Raw genomic sequence first — 13,781 nt, forward strand, 5'->3', positions numbered from 1 at the left:
TATTCAATGCAGGTCTGACCAACCAAAATTCAAGTGTCCTCAAATGCGGGAAGTTAAAACGTTATATTCCATCTCATTTCTACTCACGCTTGTTGGGTCCTCGTAGGTTTTTGTTGACAGCAGGCGCAATCGAACTGGGATGGGACAATGCCTTATTATTAAAGTGATGTGTTAATAATAAAGTAAATATGTATTTGCCTCTTTAAGAAAAGGTTAAAATATGTATGAGCCACTGTGCAGCACAACACTTTTCTTTTTCTAAGTCCTATCCACCACCCTTTCCAGTGCTACCACTTTTCAGAAGAAAAAATTAGACTTGTTTATAAAATCAGCTGCCTTCCTCTTGTGGGGCGGGCTGCCAAACAGTCTCTCAGCACCATTGCCAGGATTCTTATTCCCCCATAATTGAGCATCTTTCTGAAGTTTGACGCCTAGGGCAGTAACTCACTCAGATCGGCATCCTCCCTGCCTGGCAGATGTGGAGTCTCTCTTACTTAATTAATTTGATTTGATATTTCTTAACTTACTGGCTGTTCCTAAAACGATCGGATTCTCTGACTGGACAGCAGCCAAGTTAATAGGCTATTTCACAAGACTTGCGTCATTGCAGTAGCTCATTCAAAGTTTTTTAATTCACCAACTCCATCTACACCACCTGTGATGTTTGTTTCATTCCCTCATTACAGCCAAGGAATTGACAAACTCAAATCTATTCTTACTTAAAACATTTAAATGAAATACGTGTTCATTGTCCATTATTTTGCTTCGATTCATTTAAGCATGTCTATATAATCCAATATATGCTTTGTATTTTAATTCAATAGTAAAAAACATGAACATCAACCCCAAAACCTATGGAATAGGCAGATCTTGCTAATCTTGTTTGGCAGGTAGGGCTGGTGTATTTTGCAAGAGCCTCGGGGAGAAACGGGTATAAAGGTGTGAAGGCTCCAGTCCTGCAATTCAAACTATTTGTTTGCAAAATATAAGACCTACATCTATACAATTCCATATGTGAAGGTGGGGTGGACATGACTAAATGAGGTGATGTGAGCTTTGTACCCATGTTGAGATGATGAGCGAGCACTTGTAAAATTAAATCCCAGCTATACTTAATTGTTCCAGCCTTAAAGCTTTGATTGCCCATCATTTAGGAAGGCACAGTATGATTCAAGACTCTCTTATCTCTCAGTTTGTTTCTTCAATGTTTGCAATGGTTGGTAGTGATCATAAAAGGTACATGGATACTAAGCACTTTCTTGACAGAAGTGAAATATGACGGTGGACTTAGTCCTCTTGTTCTCACTAGAAAAGCATCCAGTTTTGTAGAAAAAAACGGGGCATATTACCAAGCTATAGCGATAATTATCGCTAAGCTTGGTTAGCCGGTTTTAAAATATCGCCGCGCTCCGACGTTTTTTACCGCTGAGATACCTTGATATTATCAAGGTTTATCTCAAAAGCGGTAAAAATCGTGGGAAATGCATGAATATCGCTGTTAAATCAGCGATATTCATGCATTATCGTGACAATGCTCTTAGCCATGTTAGCCACCTTCCATTGGATAACATGGCTAAGAACTGCTCAGGCCACGTGTTAGCTTTTGGAGATATTCGCGCTTAGCGCGAATATCTCCAAAAGTTGGTAATAGGTGATAGCGATGTTAGCGACTGTTTCCAGTCGCTAACATCTTGGCACACCCACTTTGCATGTCAATACCGAAAATTATCGCTGACAGGCATAGTGGGCCCCTAAATGCCCGCTATCGCCTATTAGCTGTCGCTAACTGGTGTTAGCGACAGCTAAGTAATAGGGCGATAAAATTATCGCCGCTTTAGCGGGAAAAATTCCTGCTAAAGCGGCGATAATGCCTTTGGTAATATGCCCCAATGTACATTAGATATATGGCCTTACCATATACCTATTTTGGGTGAGATGTAAATGAAGCATAAATATGATGGCAGAATGACCGCAAAGCTGTTGTTCAAAGACTGGATCGAAGATCACTGGCTCAGTGTGAGTTCGATGTACTTTTTTAGGTTTTGTCTAGGGAGTGAATGGCTGTCCCTTCGAGTTGTGTCTGTTGGCTTCAATTGGTTCTTTCTAGTGTCTCTTGTAAATGCATTTTTTTTACTGGTCACTTAGTTGCATTTGTCCCTCCTTTTGTTGCTTGGTTTCCTCTCATGGAGCCACCCCTTTTGCATCTACACTTACTCTCTTCTTAATGTATGTGTTTGTTGGCAAACTATTTCTTTGTTCGGTTTGGCTTGTTTTCAGGTTCAGAATGGCGACAGAGATACTGCCATCTTTTTTTAATTACTTTCCATTTCCTTCCCAAACCTGCAGCTATTATGGTGTACCTATGGCTATAACAGACCGACATGGTGCATTGGGAGCTATGCCGGAGAGCCACACCTCCGGATAGCCGCAGGTAGCCACGCCCCCGTGATGGCGATTCCTCGTGTTCTCCGCGTCCGTCCGGCAGCGGGTAGCTTGTATGCTGCGTCTACTCCGGTGAAATGCCACAAATGCCACGATTTGGAAAGTAAGCCGTGGAAGGGAGGAGGCGGCTATCTTTATTTTTTCTTTTCCTGATAAGAAGTTTGCCTGCTTACGACGATGCAGCAAACATCGAACAGCAGCCTTGTGGATACAACGCTGAGGCGGTTGTGGTGGTGGCCGCGGCGGTGGTGAGAAGAGAAGGAAAAAACGGAAGCAGCCTAAAGCTTTTAAACGAATAAGGGAAGGAGCAGGCGAGAGGTGATCAAAGCTGGTGTGGTCTGAAGTCTGGGAAAGACGGACAATGAAAACGCAAGGAACGGACGGACAGAGAGCGGAGAAACCAGGTGAGGAGAGGCTGGAGAAAAGAAAACGAATATCAAAGGGGGAATAGGGTGTTGTAAAACAACGCTACACAGTGGCAAGAAGGGAAAAGAAAGGAAAAAAAAACACAACAAACTTTTTGCGTTTAGAAGGAGGAGAAAATTCTGTTGATGGATATATAAGGTCTTTTTTTGGACCCTGGGTACTGGACATCAGAGTGCTGCCGATCTGCTGCCACTGTGAGTCTGAGAGCCTGTCAGTTACTCCTACGATTATAGTTTGATTAATTTGATTAATCAAGTGAACATGGGGAGATGTGACAAATTGGGTCGGCTGGTCTCCAGAGGAGATACGAACAACGCTCTAAAAATTAAAACATGGCTGGCCAAGGCACAGAAAATGTTGACAGCGGGTGGCAGCAAGTTAGGAGTAACGGGGGAGTCCCAACTTCATAATTCTAGTTTTGAGAGCTCAGACGAGGAGGAGCTACCACTGGAAGCGACAACAGAGTCTCCTGTGACGCTTATGAAAACTGGACCCCCCCCCAAAATTGCCACAATGGCTACTAGTAAATCTGGAGACATTATGAATCATCCAGAAGTATGTCTAAAAGGAAAAGTTGGCAAAAAGGAGGAGGGGGAGAAAGGAGTTCCCCCTGTTTGTGAAAAACTTGGTACAGCCTACCCCCCAGTGAGCCACTCTATCGCCATCTCAGAATATAGCTTCTGACCCTGATTTAGCCTCTCCTGGTCCACTCCCATTGGACCTAAGTTTGTCAAAGTTAACATCGCCAGAGAATTCCTTGATGGCTCCAGCCACACCAGACAAGCAAAATCCGCTACCTTCACTTTCAGGATCTAATCTAAATGCTCTGATGCAGGAACCAAAATTGAACCTGCCGAATTCGCCCTTCCCCGCCTCTCTGGCCTCCTCACCTTGTAGCAGCACCGCACAAGCCTTGGCTCAGCCACCAGCATCTTCCATCCAGGCGAGGCAAGTGCAGGTTCCTGACAGGAGTAATTTGACTCCCTTTCCACCAATACAGGCTCTAAAAAATCTACAAGTTCTTAGTTCCGAGCACGATATGGAAATGTTGAATGCACTTACTGAGGGTCCAGAAGTAGCAAATGGGGCAACTAAACAATTGGAAATCAAAACGCTACTTAACCTTATCCTTGAAGGGATAAGGGACATGAAGAATGAAATCGCCTCTCTACACTCCAGATTAAACAAAATAGAGGAGGCAGTTACATGTCTTCCAGGTAGAGTACAGGAAGCAGAATCACGGATCTCTCAGTTGGAAGACCAGATGTCAGGACTGCTCACTAAAGTGCACGATGTTAATAAAGATAAACTTTGCTGGAGAACAAACTTTAGAAGTTGGAGTACCACTCCCGTTGCTCAAACCTTCGTATTGTGGGTGTACCAGAGAGGATGGAGGGAGCGCAGACACCACAATGGGTAGAGACTTTCATTAAAGAAAAGGTCCTGCCGGACTTTAGCGGAGACATGACCATTACAAGGGCCCATAGGGTTCCATTTCATCCTTTTCCAAGCTCAAGTTGTCCACGTTCGATTTTAGTCAACTTTTCAGATTATCGGATCAAGGAGAAGATCCTTATCAGGGCCATACAGCAAAAACAGTTTCCAGTGAATGATACTTCGAATTGTAGGATTTTTTCAGACATGTCAGAAGCCGCTGCCCAAAGATGGAAGGAATTTGTTAAACTGCTCCTTCTGTTCAAGGCACAAGGAGCACAGGCATCTATTGCCCAACAATCTAAATTGCACGTCCTTGTTAAAGGGAAGTTTCACATGTTCACTAATATAGATGATGCACAAGAGCTCCTTAAGGAAATGTCAGGGCCTTAGTAAGGCGGTGTAAATGTAAATGTACATTTAGTAAGGCGGTGTACATCTGTTTTCCTCAGCTGGTGAGCTGGAGAGTCTGGAGAGAGGTGTCTTGTGTTCTCTATATTTTCTGATTTAGAGGAAGGAAAGATGAGAAAGACGGGAAAGTGAATTGAAAATGAATCTAGTAGCTTGGAAAGGCTGTCACTCTTAACTTGATTAACTATTAGATTTAAAAATGTTGCGGGTGTATGTTAACCAGGTGCAATCACATGGCACCTCTTAAAGAAGTGGGGGATGGTAAGAGGTGGAGTGTGTGGGGAAGTAGGCGGTTCACCTCTGGGGGAGGGAGGGTCGGGGGGACTGGGGGGTGGGAGAAGGGTTAGGGGTGTTTAAAAAGTTTAGGTCCGAATGAGCAGTAGCAGGGGTGCATCAGGCAAAGATATCAAGATTTCGTGGTACGAGTGCATGGTTAGTTTTGAAAAGCAAGGAAAGAATAATGAATAATGGATGTAGTATCATATCTATCAATGTCAATGGTATATTAAATAAATCCAAATATGGAGCATTAATAAGATGGTTAGTTTCCTGCTCCCCACAGGTCCTGTTTTTTCAGGAAACTCATTTGATAACAAATTCTCCCGAATTATATCTTCCAAGGTATTTTTCTCACATGGTTTTTGCCTCTGCTGGGCTAGCTGAAAAAGGGGTGGGAATATATTTTAGCCGCAATCTTCCTTGGGAGTTCGGGCAAATTAGGAGCGACCCGCATGGGCAATGGATTTAGGTGGAGGCTAAGTTGAATGAAACGTTGCTAAATTTAATAAATTATTATGGTCCTGTGGTTGATGATACTACTCCATTGCTCAAGATTACCAAGCTACTTAGAGGGATCCCGGGGAAGATCACGGTTGGTGGGGATTTCAATTTTATTCAAGATTTGAAGAAAGACACCTCAAATAAAAATTAAAAAGAGTTGAAACCCCAGACAAAGAAGGTTCTGGAAGCCCTAAAGCAGGAACATATATTAGTAGATCAATGGCGGGTTTGCAATCCCTCTGGGGCTGAATTTACTTGCTACTCTAAGCAGTTTCACTCGGCCTCAAGGACGATATAGCCCGAGTGTTTTTAGAGCACTACTCTCAGTTGTATTCAACAACATATGAGGTAGGGATGGATCAGATCTATAGATATTTTGATGAAGTTCATCTACCTATGGTATCTACCTATTTGGTGGATAAACTAGAGAGTGAAATCTCAGAGTTAGAGATTTGGGATACAGTTAAACTGATCGCCGGGGAAAAGCATTGGAGCTGACGGCCTTCCAATTGAATTTTATAAGCTTTTTGTAAAAGAATTGACTCCCTTTTTGGCAAAACTATTTAATGCTATTGGATTGGGAGAACAGGTCCCCGCTAGCTTTAAAGAATCCATCATAGTTAGCTTTGTCAAAAAGGGTAAGGATGAGAAAGACGCCAATTCTTACAGGCCGATCGGCCTCATTAACGCCGACTTAAAAATACTTATGAAAAATTGGGCTCAGTGCTTTTCTCCAATTGCCCAGGCGTTAATTCATGCTGATCAGTCTGGCTTTGTCCAGGGAAGATTGATGGCCTCAAATACCGATTAATTAATTCAGGCATTAGATTATGTATCTAACATAAAGATCCCAACTTTAATCTCAATGGTCGACCCCAAAAAGGCCTTTGACCTGGTCAATTGGGAAGCTTTATTTATTGGTCTGTTAAATGTTGGGATTTATGAGGGATTAGTGGATATGTTAAAACATATTTATCATAATGCACAAGCAAGGGTGGTAGTCAATTCTAACTCGATAGGGACTGTGAATAATAATAGAGGTACCAGGCAAGGGTGCCCGATGTCCCCTATTTTATTCACTTTCTTTATTGAGCCCCTCACAATAAGAATATGTGGAAACTCTGATATTAAGCCACCCATACCAGGAATGGCCAAAATCAAACTATTTGCTGATGATATTATTTTATATTTACACCATGACAGATCAAACCTTGAACTAGCAATAGGTGAATTTAGCACATATGAATTGATTGGTGGATACAAGATCAACCAGAACAAAACCGAGGTATTAGTCATGAACTCGGATTGTAATTTTTTACCTGAAAATTTAAAAACACAAGCGCTAAAAAAAGAACCAATTAGATACCTAGGCATCTATGTATCTAATCAGTTCGAACAGCTATTTAGTTTGAACTACTCCACAATGTTAAATAAAATTAAAAATGTGCTAGATAAAAGGATCTTATTGCCATTGACTTTGATTGGTCGGGTGGCCCTAGTAAAAATGTTGATTCTTCCGTTAATAATTTTTCTCTTCTCAAACTTACCGTTAAGAATCAACTCTCAGTATTTTAGAGAGATCGATTGCATGATCAGGGGATTTGTCTGGAATAAAAGGTCTCCTAGGGGGAAATTGAGTATACTCCAGTTGGATACTACGCAAGGGGGCTTAGCTTTACCAAATATACGTATGTACTGCATGGCAGCAATAATGGACCTCACAGCATATTTATTGAAGTCCAATGGTTTATTTGACATGTTTTTTAATGAAAAATTGATTCAGGAGGGTGGATCTCAAGTTCCGATCTTTTTAAAAACAGCAAAATTACCAAAAAAATGGGGGCTTTTAAGGTCTGGAAATGGTTTATGAAAAATATGGATTTACCAAGAGTGTCATATTATACTCTGCTCAATGCGCATAGGATCTTACCTGGAATTTTCTCTGATGTAATGACTAATAAGTGGCAGCAGAAAGGCATTAAGATTTTAGGACACATTGTTAATGAGAATGGGATTTGTAAATCTTTTGCAGAGGTCAAGGATGAATACTCACTGCCCAGATGGTATTTTTTTAAATACCTACAAATTCGGGACTATTTAAATCGAAGGGGTAGGAACTTAATTCAACAACAAGTCATTGAAGAAATTAGTAGATCAGGTAAAATTGGAGTGATTTATCAATCCTTGGTCTCTGCTAAGAAAGATGATGTAGAGAAAGTGCAGTTGAAATGGAGAGAATCTCTAGGAAATTTAGAGATTGACGTAGAGGATCTTTTAATTTTGTCAAAGGAGGCGCTCATGTCTGCAAATTTGAAAGCTCAGTTTTTTAAATCGTTATATGATTTATATTATACGCCTAAGCGAATGGCAAAATGCGGAGCTGGAAATGAAGGTAAATGCTTTCGTTGTGGGGATGAGGATGCTGGGGCGATACACATTTTTTATAGCTGTAATAGGGTTGAAGGGATTTATTGAGCATTTGGAAAAATGTATTTCTTTGGTGATTAAAACAACGGTTGTTATCTCTCCAACAATGATGCTGTTAGGTAAAATCCAAAAAGATAATAACATGAAAACACTTTTTCAATTTCGACATTTTATATTCTTTGCGATGACTGTTGCACGTCTATGCATAGCCAGGGAATGGCTACAGGAAAAATCACCGGATGTGCTCCCACCTTTTTTGCCAATGGCATGCTAAAATGCTGAGTTTATATACTTTGGAGTGGAGTTTATTTTCAACTAAAGGATCAAGGAAAAAGAGACTTGGTATCAAAATTTGGAGCGCCTTTCGGGACTATTACGAATCATGAGTTTTTCTCTCTTGAAAGTAAACATTCAGACATTGTTATTTGATGATTAATGTGATGTACATTAATTTGTGATTTTGTTTGCAGTTTGCTGTGCTAAGAACAATAAAATAAAATAAAAAATAAATAAAAAAGCAAAATTACCAAAAAAGACTTGATATAAAGACTATGCAGGATTTTGTTTTTAGACTGCAATCGCTATTCAAGCAGGGAGGGGGTGTCGGGTTTCATTACTTGAAATTGGAGGAGTGTAAGAGTATGGTGCTTCAGATACAGTTGAACAAACTTCAAAAGTGGAAAAATCTAGGCTTCGGTAATCTAGCTTCATTCTTTATTGCACAGAAACGTATTACTTGGCAGGAAATTATGGCCAGAACGGACAATAAATTAAGATCGGGATTTCTGGAATTTTTTCAGATTACGATTTTTATTAATAAATACAATTTGTTGTCAGGCATAACACCTCTGGCTACTGCCTTGTATAACATAGGACTACCGGGAATAGGCAACTGCTACAAGTTTCTGAGAAAGGGTGCAGAATGTTCCTTATTGGCGAAATGTTGGTTAAAATATCTCAGGAAACCTTGGTTATTTCGGTTTTGTTTTCTTCGCTTTTCGCTTTGCCCAAGTGCGACAAATTTGATAGGTACAATCTCATGTGATCTAACTTCTCCCAATGAACCAGTGCTTGGATTAGTTTCAAGATGTTGCCAGGGTTTTAAATTTCAAATGCACCTTTAGACTTGTTTTCGGGTTGCAATAATGTGAAAGCCTTTGTGGTTTGTAGCAACGTTGCATCCAAGCAGCCGTCTTGTACTCTAGAAGGAGCCTCGCTGTCCCAGGATGCGGGGGCAGGGAAAGTTTGATTGATTTCGGATGATGCAAGTGGGTTGATGGAACAAAGGAACAACAACAAGAGCCTATAGCTGCTCCCTCAAGTTTGGGTGCCAAGGGATTCAGCCAGGGGCTGACACTTCCCCACCCCCCAGGGTGCACTGGACAGCCATGGCCCCATCGTGTTTGATAGTTTTTGCTTGATTTGCCTGATTTGCAGATTCTGTAATGTTAGTCTCTTGAGTTATGGGAGTGAGTCCAGAAGGTTTGGCCAATTCCTATGGGAAGGGTTGCTGACATGTAGTTGTTCCTTAAAGGGGGGGGGGTAGTGTAGACTGAGCTTTTCCTGGTTTGGGAGAGGTGGTAGGGTACTAAGTTGTGGCTCCTGATTAGGTTTTTATACCTACCATTCCTTCCTTCTGTTTGTTTGCATGCAGGCTTTCCTTTGTTTAGTTGGCGTGCCCTGTCCAGAGCAGCTACGGGGTTGGGGGGATTTTCCCCACAGCTGGTGAGTGCGGTGGAGGCAAGCATAAAGTTTGTATCAAGATTGCTCTCTGTTTTAGCCAAATTTGGCAGGTGGCCATCTTCAACTGTCCTTTTGGCTTTTGTCTCATCTATATGGCCAACACAGAGCTTTTTTCAGTTTCCCCTCTGCTTCCAAGACCCTTACTCCGAAACCTTGAGGCTTTGCATTGGTTAATTCTTTCAACTCAACCACTTGCTTAATCATCACCTCTGAGAGTGAGGTCAGTTTATCAAGAACTGGAGAAAAGTTGCATGTTTGACAGAAGTTATCAGGATCATCCTGGGCTCATTTTATCAGAATATTTAGATTTGTGATCTTTTCATCAATGCTGGCTACATAAAGAGCTAATGTTTTTTTTTTGTTGTTTTTTTAATTTGTTTATTAATTTCATCCAAAACAATTACAGCAAATACCAAGTTTTCTGTTACAGTTGTGGAAGAGGAAACAAACCCCGTCCCGCACCCGACCCCCTCCCTCCACTCAGGCAGAACAGATAGAGGTCCAAAACATTGAAGAAAGACATGTGTTTCAACAGTTGCACATATACAAAATAACTGCAACAACGGCCTGGCACAAAGCTCTTCAAAGGCTACTGATATGACAGAACAATGGAGGCATTCGGGGCTCACGAAAACCCCCTACAATAGAGCGATTGGGATAGTGTCTGGGTCAGATCTTTGAACCAGCCAGAGTATGCACAGAAAGAGGGCATTATACATGTTTACAGCAAGTCTGGTCTGGTCATCAAGTATGCAGTGAGCGGGGCCCAGAAATCTTTGGGGCAAGAAGTCTCAGGTAACTCTTCCTCGTAGGTTAGTAGCTGAGTTTTGCAGTATAGCAAATCACAAAGCCATTTTTTTTTCTTCGGAGTGGTTTTCGCAACCCAACATTGTGCCACAGCCCTCTTCGTGAACAGGGTGGACACTGCAACTATACGTCTGTTACAGGGTTTGAGGCGTTTGACATAACCTAGTAGGTGGAGCACGAGGTTGCAACTCACGGGTTCCAATAGCATATTGGTAAGCAGTTTCGTCACTTCAGAAGGCAAACACACCTGCACACTGCCATGCCACATGTAGAAAGTCTGAATCTACCTTTCCACACTGCACACAATTAGCAGTTTCTCGAAGGCCGTAACTAAATACCTGCACAGTGGTATAGTATAATTGATGTAAAAATTTAAACTGATTTATTCTGAGGTTACAATCAGCAGTGAGGCGGCCGGTGTTGGCACAACAGTCAGTCCATACATCCGGAGTGAGGGCATCCCAGTGCCACCTTCCATCTAACACAGGAGGGGTGCTCATACTCCTCCTGCTCTCGCAAGGACGTGCTATAAAGTTTAGTATTTAGGCCCTGTCGCTCTTCTCCCGCTAGCATCGCCTGCAATGCCCATAGAGTTGTAGGTTCAGCTGGGTAGTCCGGATATACAGTTTTAATGGCCTGCCGCACTCGTATGCATGTGAAGCTAAACATAAAGCCTCGGTCCGTGCCCTTTTGCGCAGCTTGCAGTGATTTAAATTGACCATCTGTATATAGATCCCTTCTCTATGCGATACCTACTTTGGCTAACTCACTGAGAGCCTGCCTCTCACGTGCTGCTGATATATCAGGGTGCGATGCCAGGCACAGTGACGGAGCATAAAGATGCAATAACTGAGCCCTTTCCGCCAACTTACGCCAGAACCATGCCGTGCACTGTAAAGGGTTTATGTCAGTCCGCGGGCCGCACATGCCCCCTGACAGGGATGCCGCCTGCACTGTCATTGGAAGCACTGCATGTGATTCTATTGCCACATGAGACTGAAACCGCTGTGGGAAGTGCCAATAATGCGCAAACTGAGCCTGTGCACAAAGGTAGTAGAGTCTGAAGTCTGGGGTCTCAAATCCCCCCTCTCTAATGGCTGCACCAAAACATCCCACCTACACCTGGGCTTTTTCCACCCCAAACAAATGTTGATTATGCAGATTGAAGGGTTTTGAATAGCACCATATTTAATTTAATAGGGATATTGACGAAAAAGTAAAGCTGTTTGGGGAGAAACGTCATCTTTACCATTGCTATTCTGTCCGTCAAGGAGAGAGGTAGATGTGCCCACTGCTCAACCTGATCGGTAATATGTGTGATTGTGCGGCCAGAGTTCTCTGCGACCACCACCTCCGGATCTCTATGTAGCTAAACCCCTAGATATTTCATGGGGTCTGTCGTCCAAGTTAGCTGATATTCCAGCTCAATCTCTTTAGTGTGTGCCGTCAGGGAAAACACCACCAATTTCGACCAATTTATCCAGAGGCCAGAAAATCGTTTAAATTTGATATACTCCTGGAGCAACTCAGGTAAATACACCTCTGGCTCGCACACATATAACTGCATGTCGTCCGCATACAGAGAGACGACCAGTGGTCTCTGTCGGAATCGCTAGGCAACTGCCCCATGCTGTTGCTGGAGTTTGCAGGCTAGGGGCTCAAGAGCGAGCAAGAATAACATCAGTGACAGCGGGCACTCTTGCCGTGTGCTGCTTTTAATTGGAAACAGAGATGACACCCACCCATTCAGTCGCACCCGAGCGATAGGGTTTTCATAAAGCACCCTGATCCATTTAAAAAAAAAGAGCAATCCCATCCTAGTCAGAACCGTGAACATGTACGGCCAATGTAGGGAGTCAAAAGCTTTTGCTGCATCTAGCAGCACAGAAACTGCTTGGAAATCAGGATCAAAATAATGTAAAGTGGAAAAAATAGTTAGTTTATGTGTGGTGGAACGCGTGGTAACGAACCTGGACTGGTCGGGCAGAACCAATAGAGGAACCAGCGGTTGTATCCTGGTAGCGATCAATGTTGCAAGAATCTTCACATCAATGTTAATAATTGAGAGTGGCCTATAGGATTTGCATTTTTTTGTAGGCTTGTCCTGATTCAGCAGAGTCACCAGCAGAGCCTCCTTGAGGGAAGGTGGTAGCTTACCCATTTCATATGCTTCGGCATATACTTCTAATAATCAAGGGGCCAGGTCCGACGCATATGTCTTATAAAATTTGCTGCGCAGGCTGTCCATACCAGCTGCCTTGAAAATCGGCAACAACATTATGGCCATCTTAACATCCTCTTGATCAAATGGCTGCACTAGGTATTCCCGATGTGTGTTAGAGAGCCAGCCTAATATTACATCGTCTAGGTATGTGCCAATCTCTTCAGGTGACAGGGAATTTTTTTGCAGCGTATAGCTGGGTGTAAAATTGTACAGCTGCTGTACTAATCTCAGGGGTAGAGTGTTGAGTAACCCCATCCATGTCCTGCATCTCCATAATATGCTCCTGGGTTCTTGGCCCTGCCAGTTTTTGTGATAAGGATCGACTCGGGCGACCGACCCCACCATAATAGCGAGCCGTCTTGTGGCGAGCACAGTGCAGCAACTCCTGGTCAACTGTTTTGTTATGTTCCGTGACAAGTACTCGTATGTCCGCTAATTTTGCAGGTTTAGGGTTATCTTCATATTCTCGTTCGAGTTTGGAGATATCCGATTCCAGCTTTTTAACGCGACGCCGGATATCACGCAAAACTCCCGATTGTGCCCCAATACAAGCCCCCCTAAAGGTGACTTTAAACGCCTCCCAAAGCACTTCTGCACTGTCTACAGAGCCCTCATTTTCCCTAAAACACTTCCTGATCGCCTCAGCAATTGTCTGTTTAAAGACTGGATCTGCTAATTCAGTGGGCTGTTGACGCCACTCGAAGGGTGGGACCTGCAGGTCTAGAGATAATGGACAGTGGTCCGAAAGTGTTTGCGCCTCGTGAGTCAACTCTCTTACCCATGTACAAACTTCCTCTGAACCCAGCCAGAAGTCTATACGGGACCAGGATCCATGGACCGTGGAAATAAACGTACTCTCCCAGTCCCAGCCTGCTGTATGTCGATGTCGCCATATATCATATAGATTTCCTGCCTCAGATATCCCCTGTAACACTTCTGAGGCCTGTTTAGGTCTCACCTCACTACTGCCAGTTTTATACAGTGTTGAGTCTAGACAAACATTAAAATCGCCAACCCAAATGAGGGCGGTTGGGAGGAATGTAGAGATTCTTCACAACATCCGAATAGAAGGAGGGGTCGTCTGTGT

Source organism: Lissotriton vulgaris, chromosome 1_1, assembly GCF_964263255.1.
Source record: "Lissotriton vulgaris chromosome 1_1, aLisVul1.2, whole genome shotgun sequence".
Classification (NCBI taxonomy): Eukaryota; Metazoa; Chordata; class Amphibia; order Caudata; family Salamandridae; genus Lissotriton; species Lissotriton vulgaris.